This window comes from Aphelocoma coerulescens, chromosome 1 (genome assembly GCF_041296385.1).
Source record: "Aphelocoma coerulescens isolate FSJ_1873_10779 chromosome 1, UR_Acoe_1.0, whole genome shotgun sequence".
Classification (NCBI taxonomy): domain Eukaryota; kingdom Metazoa; phylum Chordata; class Aves; order Passeriformes; family Corvidae; genus Aphelocoma; species Aphelocoma coerulescens.
The window spans coordinates 104,650,562-104,667,233 of NC_091013.1; the positions used below are offsets into that span (position 1 = coordinate 104,650,562).

Sequence of the window (16,672 nt, forward strand, 5' to 3'; positions counted from 1 at the left end):
AGGAATGTCAGCTTTAGAACAGTGTGCTGAATCTGCTTTTGTTGTATTCCTGAATATTTATGTATTGTGTGTTGTCCATTTAAACAGTACTTCTCTTACCCTTTGTTAGACCTGTGATACCACCTACATTGAACTGCAGTGTATTCTTAATTTTGAAAGAAGTGTTGATCAGCACATCCTATATAAAAACAATTTAGATGGTTCTTTGATTTTTCTCAATGTCAAATGTATTTTCCAGATGGATTTTTTTTTTTATTTATACTGTGGAAGGATGCAAAGGGAGGACCAGGTGAAGAGGAGTTATGAATTCTCAGTCTTTATTTTGTACAGTTTGTCTTATTTTTGCAGTTTTTGCTTTACCCATCTGTTCGATTCAATTTTGTGAAACCAGGATGCCTCATCTGAACTGCAAATAAATTTGGGGTTTACATCTGTTTCTTCTGCTTTATATCGCTGGGGGTTTTAATCCTGAAAATAAAAAGTACAACTCGAGCTAATCATCTTTGATGTGTGTTCTGTACTGCTGACTGTTTTGATATGTGATGATTACATTGTGAGTCAACCAACATCAGTTGAGCTCAGTAATTTCTCTGATGCGGAATGGTGTAATTGAAGGTGGGTATGGGGTTTTTTTGAGGTGCTCCATCTTTCTGCACCTGTGTCCCCTGAGTAGTCAGACCCAGACAACATTCTTTTTTTTTAGGATGTGCTGACAACTTCTCAGTGCAAGTAGTAGTGCAAAGTGATTAGAAATCAGGGTGTGTTTGCACTTGTGTGCACACAGCTACATCTTTGCCTGACTGCACTGGGACAAAAGCCTGCTAATCCATGGATCCAGTTCTATCCTGGAAGGCAAGTACAACTTCTGTGCAGCCTCTACTGCTGTAATATAGGTGATGAAGCTCTATTGTAACACATAAACAGGAAACAAAGCATTGATAATGATTCGTGGAGCCTGGGCTAATGTTGGATGCTTGTACCCAGTGAGATCAGGCACACCCTTCTTTTGGGTTGCTTTCAGTGCGCCTGTCTTGAAGATGTGGAAGTACTGGGAGTGTGGACAGGGGGAGAATGGCTGGCCCTGATTCCCTCATGTTTTCAGACAGTGGTGGCTGAGGGGGAACTATCTGTAGATATTTTTTTTTTTTAATCGCAAAGTTAGAGCTGGGAATTCTGAGCTTAATCACTACCTGTTGTCTCAGACATCGAAGTAGGTGTTTGCAAACCAGCCTTCATTAGCAGTGACTCACACAAAGCTAACCATTGGTGTCAGTAATGTCTACAATGTGCTCTAGGGAGGGAGTGTGCCACTCGTTTTTTTCAGAGTATACCTATGCAGCACGAGTCTAAAGTGACTGGCATAAGCTGCCAGTGTGTAAAAAGTTAATGGTTAAATAGCTTGGAGCGGCAGTGTGACTTCCATCCCCCACCCTCCACACACTGTTTCCCCAGGCCAGGAAAATTATGAACCTTAGAGGGGACTTTAGGTGCAAGAGTGAGAATGATTTCATCGTATTGCTTCACCAGGGGATTTAATGGATTGGTTTGGTTTTTTTTTTTAGGCTGTGTGCCTTCAGCAATGCTGGACAAGGTCACACATGCATATACATGTGCATATATGCATGAAATAAATTGTTATTTTGAAGCATGTAATGGGACTGCAAAAACTAGAAGCATGTACTGTGACAAATTTATGCACGCCCTTTATACCAAGTTTCGTTGTTGCCACAAACCTGTGATTAGCTGTTCAAACAGAATCATTCCTGAATTGCATGTGTCTTACTATTTACCTCTTAGGGGATGCTGCTGAACCTGCATGCAGTTTTTCTAGCTGTGGAGGATAAACTCCTCCACGCTGTCTGAAGGACAGCCAGTTTGGAGCCTGGTGTATGCTGCCAACTGCTCTCCTTCCATGTGTAGCTGGAAGGGGAGCAAAATGCTAGCAGGCTCTGGAGCTGAGTAATGGTAATGTCACTGATTCTTCTCATCAGTTAGGTGACACACCAGGCACTTGCATTCGACTAGAAGAGCATTTGAGCAAAAAGCCTCTCTCCAATTTAAATGTACTAAGTGAGGTCAGTTTGTCATGCTCTTGGGAGCAGATGCTGGAAAAAGAAACCAAGTGAATTTTGAACTGCTGGTTGGTGAGCCCAGCTTCTCTTCTTGGGGATCAGGGTTTGATCCGCACAGCTGATAGCAGTGCCACTGCCCGAAGTTAAGACAAAGTGGATTCTTCTGGAAAAGATGGTGAGTGCGACCAGGATCATTAACAGGTAACTTGTTGCATGGATAAGCTGTTAATACAATCACAGTGAAAATCAACTTTCTCTCAGTTTAGGGATTTGTTTAAAAATTAAAGGCAAAATTTGCTTAGAGTAGAAAATGGCTTGTTGTTTTTGTTCTTTCTTGTGTATCTCTTATCTGCAGTAGAAATAAATACACCTTGGGGGAAGAACTTTGGGATGGTGCAGAGTTTGCTCAAGGGAGAAGCTACTGTCGTACACATAGCTGTGTAGGTTTATATCTGCAGGTCCAACAAAAATTTGGCCTCAGAGTCAGTACTGTTCCTTTCAGCAACCAGCGAGAATATATGCCCATGGCAGAACTGCTTACATGGCCAAATTTGTGGATTAAGGTTTCCAGCATAATCTGTGGGCTGAAATTGCATATGGCTGTAAATTGTGTAGTACTTCAGAGAGGTGAATGCTTCTCCTGTCTGCTTTGAGATTATTTTTTGGTCTCAGTAGTTTAAAAATAAAACAACCCCACTTGTTGCAAGATAGGATTTCTTAGCCTGGCTTCTAACTTAAAATTGGTGCAAGGGTAATTTTCTGCTGCCTTATCTGTAGTGGGCAGTTCCTTGGTGGAAGAAAGGAAGCAACTGGCAGTACCTTAGACACTAGAGCATCAAGGGAGCTTAGCTGGTAGCTGTATAGAGTCGGAAGTGTATGGCACAATGCCAGCACAGGCTGTCCCTTTATGATTGAGGCAGGTGGATGAACCTTTAAAAAGGTTCTGGTGGCTCAGGAGATGCTGAACAATGTGTTGGTCTTCATGCAAAGGCTTGCAGGTTTCAGTGAAATGGCATAAAAGCTTGGCTGGTGTGTGCAAAGTGCAGATGGTACCTCATGCTTGGGTTTGAAAGGGTAATTTCTGTTTGACCAGAGCTGCAGGTGCCATTGTTTCATCTCTGTTATAATCATGAGGAAGTTTTGGTACTGTTTGTGCAGATGCTCTTTGGGTGACTCAGCAGAGGGACAGGCAAATGGCTGGCCCAGCCATGTCCCCTCAGCCCCTCACTTTATACTGTGGGACAGCACCTTGGCACTTCAGGTATGTTTGCAACTCTAATACCAATTTCCTCTTGGACTTGACATTTGTGAATGCAGAATACAGAAGAAATTGAGAACTGAGTTATTTCTATCATGTTGCTTCTTGCAAATACTAAGAAAAGGAAAACAAAACAATGTGTTGAGGTGTTTCTCCCTGCATCAAAGTCATCCTTCAGCAGATTGGGTGGAGAAGAACACACTGTTTATTTGGTGAGGTCTGTGTAAGTGAGAATTAAAGATGGTAAAAATATTTTTCTTTAATTTTTTTACTGAACATTCACTTTTCTTTTTGTCCCTAGCAGCTGAGCAAAGGGTTGGGTTTTGGTATTCCTGGGTTTTCTTCCAGCTTGAAATTGCAAAACCTAAAATTACGAATGCAAGAAACAAAAACCATCCAGAGAGTCAGGAGCAGTGGAAAGGGAGGAGGAAAGGTATGCAGCAGTGATAGTGCTGTAACTTGCCCTTTGGAACAGAAAATAAAGCTCTTGGTTTGGAACGCTTTTTTTGAGACAGAACAAATTATTACACCAAGTTCACTCTTTGAACCACATCCAGTGCAAAGTTCATTTGATACATTAAATGCAGTTCCACATTTGCAAAAATGCTGAATTTGATTTGATTGCATCTTTTGAAAGGCTACACTGGCAGCAAATAAAATACATGCCAGGCATTTCTCCTGAGGAAAATAACAATTGCTAGTATTTCAGCCTAAATACCTCAAATGCCAACAGTTTTGGTTCTTTTTCTCTAATTCTGCTTTTGTTGAAGAATCATGACTTGTACTCTGAAGCATTAGAAGCAACCAACTCATCCTGTGTGATAGTGGATATTGCTGCAAAATGTGCTTTGGTCATTGCCAAAACAAAAAATAAAGACGTGTGTATTGCCAAGATAATCCCCTTCTGGCCCTCCATAAATCTGTCTTGAAAACTGTCCTTAGTAACAGGGTTGTCTGAGGATCAGTGACACAGGCTGTCTCACTAGGCTGACTCCTTTGCTGCACACCACAACCACGTACAGGGAGTGATGAACTGGTGTTTTTCAAGGCTGTTTTTCCCCCTGTCTGCTGAGTATATTCACTGTGCAGGCATGCACAATGCTGGCAAAAACACTTGAAGCCAGACACATCCTTCCAGGTTTTAAGATCCAGAATGAATGTGAAACTCAGTGTAGGTTTCTTGAAATACGTCCACAAAGGAAGAGCAAGGCTGCTGCAAGAAGAGTTTACACTAGCAGAGTTTATGTAGTTTGGAGGATCCTAGAAATTCCTACCAAGTAATCGTTTGTTTATACAGTACTAATTCTGGAAAGTTTTGGTGGTGCTGAATTGGGAGAGAGAATTGGGATTGGTCAGCCTGGAAAAGAGAATGCTTGGGGGGACCTAAGTGTGGCCTTCCAGTACTTGGAGGGAACCTATGAGAAAGAGGGAGAGGGACTTTTTACAAGAACGTGTAATGACAGGACAAGGAAGAATGACTTGAAACTGCCAGTAGGTTTACATTAGACACTAGGAAGAAATTCTTTACTGTGAGGGTGGTGAGGCTCTGGCAGCCCAGCGAAGCTGTGGCTGCCCCATCCCTGGAAGTGTTCAAGGCCAGGTTCAACTGGGCTTTGAGCAGCCTGGTCTAGTGAAAGGTGTCCCTGCCTGTGGTGGGGGGGGGGGGGGTTGGAACGAAGTGTGCTTTAAGGTCCCTTCTACCCCAAGCCATTTTATGATCTTCATATCACCTGAATCTTGTGCACAAAGGAGATTGCTTTCTCAGATGGTTATATGACTGTCATCTCCTGGAAAGATTTACTAAAAACTAAACTACTAAAAAAATGGGTTGTTTATGGAAATAAACTAGATAATTACAATCTTGTCTTCTTGCATTTATTGCCAAGAACAAGAACTTTTAAGTAGCTTAATTTCCGTTCCACATCTTCCTTCCTCCTGTCTTGAGCCTAGGTTCGTCCCCTTTCCAAGGCTGAAGGATAATGTAGGCAGTATTAATAAATATACCAGGGAACTGGCGTCTCAAGATCAGGATTACACTGCAATTCTGCTTACCCAAAAGTGAAAGACTTGGCCAGTGAATTTGTTCTCTGCTCTGTTATGATCCTGTGACTCTTGGTGCAGAAGAGGCTGTAGAGGCTGTTAGAGCAAGGTTTTTAGCAGAGAATGAGGGAAACATCTGAAAATCAAGCTTCCAGAGGGGCTTTTGTAGATGGCTAACAACCAATCAGCTTGAAATCCTTTTTTTGTGCTCCACTAGTTGTGAGTGGTTGGTTAGGGCACTTTAGGAAAGACAAGAAGAAAAATCCTTCTTACTATCCTTATGCCTACTGAAATGCAGTATTTAGTAGATGGGTCTGTGCTGCTGTCCCCCCTGCTTCTCAAGGGACATGGGCTGGTAGATCCCCAGGCTCACCAGTGTGTCCCAGGTCCCTACCATGTGTTCTGTTGTTGTTGATGTGCAGTTGCCCTGTCCTGTTCCTGGGACCTTGCTTTGGGGGCCTGTATGGCTGCAGTGGTTGTCACACACCCTTAGTGCCTGTGGAATGGATAGAAAGGATTTCTTTCCTGGGTCTCAAGCCTACAAAAATGTTTGGAAGTGGAAAACTGAAAAACCTGTGTTATTATTTTTGTTTAGAAGAAAACAGTGACTGCTTTCTCATATACTGCATCTGACAGTGGTGCTCATTATACCTGCTGAGATGACAGGGGTGTTGCACTACATTCATTAAAGCCTGAGAAACACTCCTGCTCCAGTGCTGAGAACTGCAAATACATAGCCTGACACAGGCACTCATCTGAGCAGACCGAAACCAAACTCCCACATATAGACTCAAGAACACCCTCTGTGAAATGCTGGGGTGCTGTCTCACCTGGCTCTTCCTGTGACACACCTCCCTGGGGAATGTGGACCTCCAGGGTCAAACTTAGGCTCAATCATATGTTTTGAGATACCATCTCTAACATTTAAGGGCACCACACCTTATTCTTCTTTTCTTAAAGACTTCTGGTTGTGGTAGGACAGGAGAAGAATGAGCAGACACTACCTGCTGGCCTGTCTCAAGCTCATGCTTAGACCTCTGTCTCATTTCTGTCTTGCTGGATTCCTGTTGATCAGAGTCGATCTGCTCTGTCCAGCAAGTCTCATCATTAGTGCTGGTGCAGTCCTTTTCCTAACTCAAAGGTAGCTGGCACGTGTAACTGTGTCCCCCAATAGAGTTTAATGAGGTATGGCTTTCTGGCTCCAAGCTGAGACAGTGTTCAGACTGATTGGGTTTTTTCCAGATCTGATTGGTCTAGGAATAGTGCTGAAAGCTGCTTTTTAGTTTCAAAATACTTAACCATCCTACTAAATTATTAGCATTGGCAAGATGCCACCAAGCGGGACAGAGTCCAGTTCCAGTGAGGTGGTAGAACTGCTCTCTTACTTAGGTGGTTTTTATTGAATAACAACCACAAAAGACCACCTAATACTTGTCCAAGTTTTTCCTCCTGATATGATGGGAGCAGAATGTATAAATAGCATTGAGTCTGAGGGAAATGTGGGCTCTTCTCTCCCATGCTTTTCTTTTTTGTGTGTGCCAAGTAAAAGGAAGAGGAGAATTCAGAAAATGCAAGGAATTCTCATTTCCCTTTTCTCCTTACTTGTTTTGAAGTGCCAGAGTGAGAAGCTGGTATCTTAATACGTCTTCTGTTTATTACCCCATGACACACTTCACTGTGATTTTGATACCTGGAAAGGGAACATCCTCCCCCAGGGGTATTTTGGACTCCTGTTATTGTATTTGCTGATGTTTGTAAAACTCCATTTGCTATCCTGTCAGTTGTTCTGTTTCAACATACCTTTAGCTGACCTGTGCTCCAGAGAATTGTTAAACATTGCAGGCATGCTTGAGGAAGGAAAATAATCTTCTTTTTAACTTGGAGTGCAGCACTTAAACTCACTGGTGTGGCAGAAGGAGCAGTAGATGTGCTGTGGGTGGTGCTAAACCGGTTTGGAGAGAGCTGAGAACGGCATGAAGCATGGAACTAAAAACTTTATGCTGTCATGGGATGGATAAACTAACATCTATGTGCTGGCAGACTTTGTTGTGTGGGGGGTATTAGAGCTTTAAAAGCATTGTGGGATATAGAAGGAGCATTTTGGAAAGTTTTTGAGCCCTGGCATTGCCTTTGCCTTGGAGAAGGCAAAGGAGAAGGTCACCAGAGATGGTTAATAAAGCTTTAGCTGCTGAGCTCACTAAACATTCTTCCAGTTCAATGGCCTATGCAGAATGATGTGTTTAGTCAGTGTTTAATTCCTAAGCAACAAATGGTGATTGTCATCCTAGAAGGCACTTGTGGTGTTGACTGAAGCAATGGAGGCCAAGGATTAAAAAGGTCGTGCAGGGAGATCACTTCGGCAGCCTCTCAGCTCTCACCTCCAGGTCAGGTCCCTTCTCAGCAGGAGAAAACAAGGAGAAGTTCATGCTGCCTTAAGACCAATAAAGGCTTTCCAATAGGAAAACAAACCAGCCATTTTAAAAAAAAATTATTGGCTGTAGGAAAAAAAAGGGAGATGTGAACTGTGGATAGTTGAGGGAAGGCAGGGGAAAGCAGGAAATTAAGCAGATAATTAAGAGATTAATTATCTTGCCCTGGTGATGGGAGAGCAGGAGTGGAGCATGTAGCTGGTGAGCAGAGGCAAGCTGTGACTGACAGCAGGAGGGAAAAGGGGCAGCAGCTGTTGAGGATGTTGAGGGCTGCTTGTATGGTTTAGATCTGGAGAAGAGATGAGAGAGGACTGCAAACAGTGCCTTCATGGAGCAGAAGACCTGGATGGGATGCCAGGCAGAAAACTCAAGAAACTTTCTTGTTGGATGAGTCAGAAATGAGAAGAGCCCCCGCAGATGAGAGCCTCTAATCCTGTCTCACCTTCATCCTTCTCCAAGATCTGATTGCCAAGGCCTGGCCCCTGGACTCTGAGCAGCCACCAGGGCTGTTTATCTCCAAGCCTGGCCTGGTTTTGTCTGAAGCTGCTTTATCCAAGGACTCTGTTAACTCAAGCTTGGGGGGAGGAGGAAGGGGGTGTAGGCATGTGACATTCCTGCCTCCTATGAAACCAACTCAAAGCATGTGAAGTTTACAAGTCTGTTTATAAAGCCTGGCTCAGGCCAATGGGACTGGCATGGCTGTTTTGTACATATAGCAGTTCACGTCTGTATCAGTGCTAGGAGGATTGGGATGATTTGTTCTTTATTGTTCTTTACTTTCCATGTTTTATACATCAACATGCATAATAGCAATTATTGTGTGCTTTTCCAACTCTGCTGGGTAAAGTACACGGGGATTTCGTGATAGAGACAGACAAAGAGAAAGTGCTGTTCAAACCATTGCACTTTCCAGGTTGTGACTCAGTCTTTGGGATTGCTTTGTCTTAAAGACAGAGCTATAACCAATTTTTTTTGTTAGGCTGTTACTGAGCCTGGACATGTGTAATGCAAACCAGAGTTCTGCTTCAGTTTTAGAAGATTAAAGCAAGATTGAGTCAATTTTCTTTGATCTAACAAGACCTCCATTGCTGAGCTACTAAAAGAGGGCAAGACTGGAAGCTAATGTAAGGGCTTACTTGTGGCCAGGACACCCTACTTCTTCCATACTGAATATTGACTCCAGCACTGATTTACTGGGCACCAGGAATAAGTTTTCACCCATGAAATTTCCAGCTGCAAGATGGGTTTAGTTCTAAATTACTGATCTGTGATGATCTCAGTCATGGCAATGATTAATTTTGCTGATGAGTTTATGGTTTTGTAAACATGTAGGGCAGCTCTGCAAAAGTCATTGTTTATGATGTATTTGCTGCTTTTCCTTTTCAAATTTCATGCTGTTTACCTTGAGAATGAATGCTGTATAAAAGTGGCATGTCCTATGAGCCAGTATTACTTTGCTCTGAGTGTTAGCAAGGCCAAGCTGTTCCAGCAGTAAGGGTGCACATTCCAAAGCAATTAGAACAGTTTCATAAGTAAATACTGCTCAGCAGCTGATAAAATGCCTTTCAGATGTCTTCGTAAAACAGATTCAGGTGACCAGTAAAGAACTTCTTTCTTTAATCTTTGCAGTCAAATGTGAAAATACTTATTTTGATTCCTAACAGCTTTTTCATTTAAAAATTGCTGTGAATTGAAAGTAGTTCACTTGTCTTGTTGAAATAGCCTGCAACTGAGTCACAGGGAAAAGAAATTATGATAATCATGGATTCCCCACCCTCTGTGCTTCACCAGGGTCTCTGACCTCTCTGTGCATAACCACACATTGAAATCATTTGATGCTTGGCTTACTGCGAGTGTAAAAACTTCTAGGGAGGAGGAAGAACAAGTGGGAGGGTGGAAACTGAAAAAAGGAGGATTTCCTCTGCCTATAAACTGGTGCACAAAATTGCAATTCATCTGAGAAGCTCTGCAAACTAAAGCAAGCCTGTTTTCTCCTCAGAACAAGCATGGCTTCAAGCTGCAGCACTGATTCCCAAACTTCTTGGACCAGCTTTTACCCATATTGTCCCTTGTCATAGAGCTTTGAATTCTCAACCTCAGAACAGGGCTGTGGTCTCCAGGTCCCTTTGGAGGCCCACCAGCTATCTGTATTTCCAGCTGTGAGAACCCCTGCTCTAGGGCACCATTTGGGTAAAAGCATAGGATGTTGGCCATTATGTACTCCAAGACCAAAGCTAAAGATCTTTTTTCCAGAAGCATTCTTTCAGAAGCTAAACAAAACAGTCTTTTAGATGTGGGTTTGCTTTTCTCTCTTGTTTCGTCCGTTTTCCTGATTTTCTTTCTTTACTATCTTTTATACCTCTTGACTAGTGTTACTTTCTGGGGATTGTTTCCTTTTGTTGAATCATAAAATAGTGTGAGTTGCAAGGGACCTTTAAAGGCCATCTAGTCAAAAACCCCTGGAATAAGCAGGGACATCTTCAACCACACCAGGTTGCTCAGAGACCTATCTAGCCTGACCTTGAATGTTTCCAAGAATGAGGCATCCACCACCTTTCTGGGCAACTTGCTCCAGTGTTTTATCACACTCACTATAAAAAACTTCCTCTTTATAGCTAATCTAAACCAACCTTCTTCTCATTTAAAACTGTCACCCCTTGTCCTATCACAACAGGCCCTGCTAAAAAGTTTGTCCTTACCTTTCTCATAATGAGAGAATCATCAGGGCTGGAAGAGACCTCCAAGATGATCAAGTCCAACTATTAACCCAGCACTGCCAAGACCCCTTTAAGTACTGAAAGGCTGCTCTAAGGCTTCCCCAGAGCCTTCTTTTCCCAGCAAGAACAACCACGACTCTTTTTGCTTATCCTCACAGGAGAGGTGCTCCAGCCCTCAGATCATCTTCATGGTTCCTCTGGATGTACTCCAACAAGCCCATGTTGTTTCCATGCTGAAGTCCCCATGGCTGCCGTGTGAAGGATGGATAGAACTCTATGAAGGGATAAATTTTTTCAAACACTTTTGTGTCTGAAGAGTGTTGCCATGACGAGTTGCACGAGAAGGCAGGTAGCAGGACACTCACTGGAAACTCCAATTGCAAGGATGAAGGAGGCCAAACATATGAAGGGTGAGTAGGGCTGAGTGCTGAGCCTGAAGAGCTATAGAGAGTGGAGGTGGGCCTCGAGCAAAGCCAGATGAAGTTCAGCTTGGACAGTGCATGAGCCAAACCCTAAATCTGTTTGCTTTGACTGGGTAACTTAAGACCTGCACTTGGACACTGTGGTCCAGGCCCTGGCCAAGCACATTAGCCTGTGTGAGTATGAGGAAGAAATAATCAGCTTTGGCAGTCCAAGTCCCAAGCCTGTCATATAAGCACACCCTGAACTTTAAACATATGTGTACCCCTATTTCCAGTACAACATTTGAAAATGTGTCCTCACTCCAATCCTTCACCCTGATTAAGAAAACAGAATTTATAAAGAAGATTCTAAGCATGAAGTTGCCTTTTGTTCTGTTCTGTACTGTACTGGAGCACACAGATAGTAATAATACACAAAGATCTATTTCATTTCATTTACTCCAGTTAGCAGAAGTAGAACTAGCATTGGTTTGGGGTTTTTTTGGTTGGGGTTTTTTTTTTGGTTGGGAGTTTTTTGTGCGTGTTTGTGTGTCAGTCTTGTTCTCTTTTGATGTGGTTTTCCTGGGGATGATTGTATGTGATGTGGTAGCATGAGAATTGTCAGTCGAAGAACTGGGCTTGGCAGTTTTCTGTGGATATCCAAGAAGCTGCTGATAGCATGTATCTGGCAAGGTTCCAGATGTGATCAACTGTCAGAAGCTATTCTGCCTGACTCTTGCCCAGAAGCTTTCTTCCCCTTGCTACCCCTTCAAGCTTTCTTCCAGAACAGCACCTCATACTTATACTTGGGTAAAGCCCATTTCTGCTGGAAACCTTGATGTGATATCCATGTGAGTCAAATCCACTTTTTCTCTTCCTGTCTCCCAAGTCTAAATATAAAATCTGTGTTTCCATGTGGTCTTTCTTTTAAAATCCTGAGTTAAACTAAATAGGGAATTCTGTTGATTGTGCTATGAAATCTTATTTATGGCATGATTGTCTTCCTCAGCTGAACTCAGCTTTTTTAAAAGGAAAGACAACAAACAAAATATTTCCAGAATGAGGTGACTAAAGTTTTCCAACACCTCTGGGGCCTTCAGTTCACAAGAAGTGTCCTGATTCTGGTTTGCTGTGAGTCAAAACCTAAACAAAATCCTTAGGTCAACCTTACTTCCACTGCTGAGCTCCACTACATTAGAGGCAAAGGTACAAATTTTACCTGGATTATTTGAAGAGCTTTGCAGGACTTTCCTCAGTTTGGAAACCTTCTGGAAAAAGTAAGAGGAAGCTTCTATAATCTTATGCTTAGTTTCAAGCTGGAGTCAGAGCCTTCATAGTATTTTCTGGCTTTGGTTTGGAAAGGGAGCTGCTTTGGCATTTGGCCAGCTGGCGCAGGGGTAGCTTTCAGCTCTCCCTGCGGAGCCCTGCTCTCTGCAGGTCAGCAGCTGAGCCACAGAGTCTGGCCACAAGCAGGAGAGTTGGGTCCTGGCCAACTTGGCATGCTACAGCCCTGCTGGGTAAGGATGCAGCAGGCCAAGAACTGAACCTCTGGGAACCAGGGAGAGGGCTGTAAGGAGCCTACCTCTGCCTCCCTTGGGAGGGTGCTGCTGCTTCATACCAGCATCAGTGTGGAAGGAAGAAGCTGTCTCCATCATTCAGGACTGGATGGGAGGATTTCTATGTCTCTGTTTCCTAATCCCATGCTGAGTGGAACGGGGTTGCAATCTGCAGCAAAATTAGCTCTGAGTCCTACAACTCTGAGTGATATTCAGACTGTTAAAAAAACTTAGAAAGTCCTGTTGTGGTTCTTAAAATCCATGTGTTCTTACCTACTTCAAAGCTCTTGCGTTGGCATGACCGACAGAAGCTCTACATGTGGTCCCATGTGATGAGCAATGTGATTTACCTGCAGAGGAGGAACCTCCAAAGTCCTCTTATGCTATAGAAACATAGAATCATAGAATGGTTCAGGTTGGAAGGGACCTTAAAAATAATTTCAATGGTTCAGGTTGGAAGGGACCTTAAAAATAATTTCATCTCAACACCTGTGCTATGGGCAGGGATGCCACCCCCTAGACCTTGTTACTCAGGTCCCCATCCAACCTGGCTTTGAATACTTCCCTAGGCAGCCTGTTCCAGCGCCTTGCCACCCTCACAGGAAACAATTTTTTCTTAATGTCTAATCTAAACCTGCCCTCTTTCAATTTCAGCCATTGTCCCTTGTCCTTTCACTATCTGCTGTCTCAGTTTTGGAGACAAAACTTCAGGAGGAAATACTCTGGAGTGTCTCCTCCAAAGGGAGAAGGGCCTTCCCTTTTCCTCCACCAATAAGACAAGTAGGTCACAGCAAGTGAAAGTGGAAAAAAACAAACTGTTTATTAACACCAAACAAAACAGGGTAGAACAGAAAAAAAAAAAAAACCTCAAAATACAACAAATTCCCAGAGAGGGAACAGACACACGGGCTTGGACTAGCTGGGGCCACCCCACGGGACCGCCGGGGCCACCCACAGGCTCCCCAGACCGGCAAGGAGGGAAGGGAGGCAGCGAGGCAAGGGAAGGGAAGGGAAGAAGAACAAGAAAAACCAACAGAACCTTTCTCCCACTATCGGGAACACAAAGCAAACCCAAAGAGCAGCACAGCGCTCCCGGTGCGCTCCCTCCCGAGCCCCGCCCAGCCCCAGAGCCCCCGAGCCGCTGGGCTGAGCCGTTCAACCGCCCCGCACTCGGTCCCGTGGCTCCAGCCCCGCCCCCGGGTCCGTCTTAAACAAACAGCGTCCTTGGGCATTGAGCGGGTGGTTAAGGAATAAAACGGCTTCATAACATCCGCCCAGGACATCTGCCCATATAAAAACTCCCTCTCCCTCCTTTAATAAGCCTCCATAAGGTACTGGAAGGCTGCAGTGATGTGTCCCTTGAGGTGTTCTCTTCTCCAGGCTAAACAGCCCCAACTCTCTCAGCCTGTCTTTGTAGGAGAGGTTCTCCATCCTCCTGATCATCTTCATGGCTCTCCTCTGGATTTGTTCCAAGAGGCCCATGCCTCTCCTGTGCTGGAGACCCCAGAGCTGGATGCAGTTCTCCAGATGGGGTCTCACAAGGGGAGAACCTCTCCCTTGACCTGCTGGCCAGGCTGCTTTATATGCAGCCCAGGATGTGTTTGGTCTTCTGGGCTATGAAAGCACATTGCTGGGTCATGTCCAGTTTTTTAGCCATGAGAACCCCAAGTCCTTCTCCACAGGGCTGCTCTCAATGATTTCTTCTTCTAGTCTGTGCTTTTGTCTGGGGTTGCCCTATACTCCATCACTTGAAACCTGGATGGTTCTGCTAGATCAATGTTGTTGTTTTGTTCTTTGCTGTAGTCTTGACCTCAGGTACAAAAGTGTGTGTGGTGAGATCTGCAGCTTTGGAAGTCTGAATGTGGTGACCCGGGCTGAACCTGGCCTGTGTTCCTTGTGCCTTGTATGCAAAAGGTAAATCTTTCTTGCTTTTAAACTTGTTGGTTTTCCACTTTGGTATGTTTCTCTTTGAATTGTTTCCTAGGAAAGAGAATGTTTAAAGCTGCTCTTTCACCTTTAATTCGGTAAAGTAGGCTGAGTGCTGCTAATATGACAATGCTTAAAGGGATTAGTTAGCACATTAACAGTTTCAGTTGCTAATCTCCTGTAGAACACAGAGGTTTGGAAGGGAATAACTGCTTCTCCCTAGTGACTTTCAATTGGCTTGTTCTGCATGGGTATAGGTATTTCCTCAGTCTCTGCAGAAGGCTAGCAAGCAGTGTGCTGAGGTAACAAGTGGTGTCATGCTTCCACAAAAATTGGTAGTTGGCTGAGGTGCTGAGCCAGCATTAAAATCATCCTATGGAAGACCATATTGGTCATGATCAAAACTATAAAATGCTTCATGGCATGACAATGGGAAGCCAAGAGCAGCTTCTCAGTCACACAAGGCCCATGATGCATAATCACTTCTCGTGAAGCCTCACTAAGTTAGAACAAACAGCAAAAATCAGTCTCTTCTGAGTTTCTGCTTTCATTTCCAGCTTGTTGAAAAATCCATGCTTCCTACACCCCCTTGAATTTGCTCCATGCATGCATGATCTACATGGTGTTACTTTGCACTTGCTCTATGTAAAGCTACGTAACTTCTGCATGCACATTTTTCAGCTGGAGTGGTAGGAAACTGCTCACTTTTCCCCTTGTCCCAGATGCTTGTAGTTTCAATGCACATTGATAATGAGGATCTTGAATCTCTGGGTTCCTGTGAAACAGCTGCCTGCTTCTCAGATATAGCAGGTCATGAAGCAGAGTGCTAGAGGGCAAGATGTATTTGTGATGGAAGATGGACAGAGGAAAATGAAATCAGAGTTCCCTCCTTAAGGAAGTCTTTGCAAAGGTGTTTACATGTAGACACAAATAATTCATCCTATCTTTTCTCCCTTAAATGTGTAATATTTTTTTTCTGTTAGAGAAATAGACATCTCTGGCTACTCCTTCAGAAGGAAGGTAGTGAAGTTCAGTGGGAGGCCAGAATTAAAATCCTCTTGAGATGTGCCGTGTGTTATGTAACCTCTCATGTGCATTTCAGAAGAGTGTTTGCCTGTAATCCGGAGAATGTCCAATCAGTATCTGTTGGTGAATTGCACCATTTTTATTTTGGGTGAAGCTTTAACACTGTTTTCTTCAGTATTGTTTCCTGATGCTGCTCTCAGCCATGGTCTCCTACTGCTTCATTTCCTGAAAGCTCATTTGTGTTCCGAAATACTTCACTGGAAATTAAGTATTCAGGAAAAAGTGATAAAATAAAGGCCTTGCAGCACCTTCTGATGTCTAACAAAAGGTTAACAAATGCAAAAATGGCTCCTGAAAGCTGTGGGCAATTTCAGGCCAGGTTTGCATTTTTCAAATTCTTGCTTTACCTTATTTGGCCATGCAGAATGGGATTCAGCGGTCCCCAGGGATCTGGCTGTGCAGAGATTGGGCTTTGTTAAGAAGAAAGTATGTGTTTTTTCCTTGAGAGACACATGGCTAAATATGGGCTGTGTTAATAACAAATGAGTCTGTTTCCTGGCAGAGTTACAGATTCCCAATGTCCCTCACGTTAAAAAGGCAGGCACACAGCAGCCCTTAGCATCAAGGTTTGACTTCGACTGCGACTGTATTGAACGGTGGGGGAGTGGAGGGATGTACCAACATCAACACTCATGGAACTTGTCTTGATTTTAGTGGGAAGTAGTTTGGGTACAAGACAGCTACAGTTGTCTAAAACAACTTGAAATGAAACCAGACTGGTCAGAGAATCTGAATTGAGTGATTTTTGTGAGCTGAGACTATATGTAATCTTTTTTCTTTTTTGCAAAATTTTTCTTTTTTTTAATAGTATTTCCTTGAACAGCAATTCTTCTGAAAAATACAAGTAGATAAAACAAGCTGGCCAAATAATATGCATAGTTTTAGGGAATAAATATTGACTTATGACCTGATATTGGTCAAGTGATATGTTTGAGGTGTGCCCTATAAAATGTAGCTCTTGGGACAGGTATCAGATCAAAAATCTCTGCTGACTGCAGGTTTTATTTACCTATTCACAAGGGTTCTGACTAAAATATTGCACCTCAGTGCTTTGTTAGGCATGAAACCTGTTGATGCTTGGGTTGAGGTGAAGAGTGTAAGGTGGACAGCAATGGAGAAGTACTGATGTATTAAAGTATGTGTTGCATAAAGCAGTAACTGTATAACCACTTTTTTAAAATCTAACA

General features: G+C 43.4%; 1 protein-coding gene across 3 annotated transcripts in view; it reads left to right on the top strand.

The window, feature by feature from the left end:
- Positions 1-1,775: 1,775 nt before the first annotated feature.
- PHLDB2 (pleckstrin homology like domain family B member 2) overlaps positions 1,776-16,672 on the top strand; it is a 118,960-nt gene continuing 104,063 nt past the window's right edge. The window contains exons 1-2 of one of the 3 annotated variants that reach the window (XM_069022810.1): positions 1,776-2,247; positions 10,675-10,926. The gene's annotated coding sequence lies outside the window, so the exon portion shown is untranslated. Of the gene's footprint in view, positions 2,274-10,674; positions 10,927-16,672 lie in introns of all 3 variants that reach the window. The other 2 variants (XM_069022836.1, XM_069022827.1) reach the window with 2 other exon arrangements.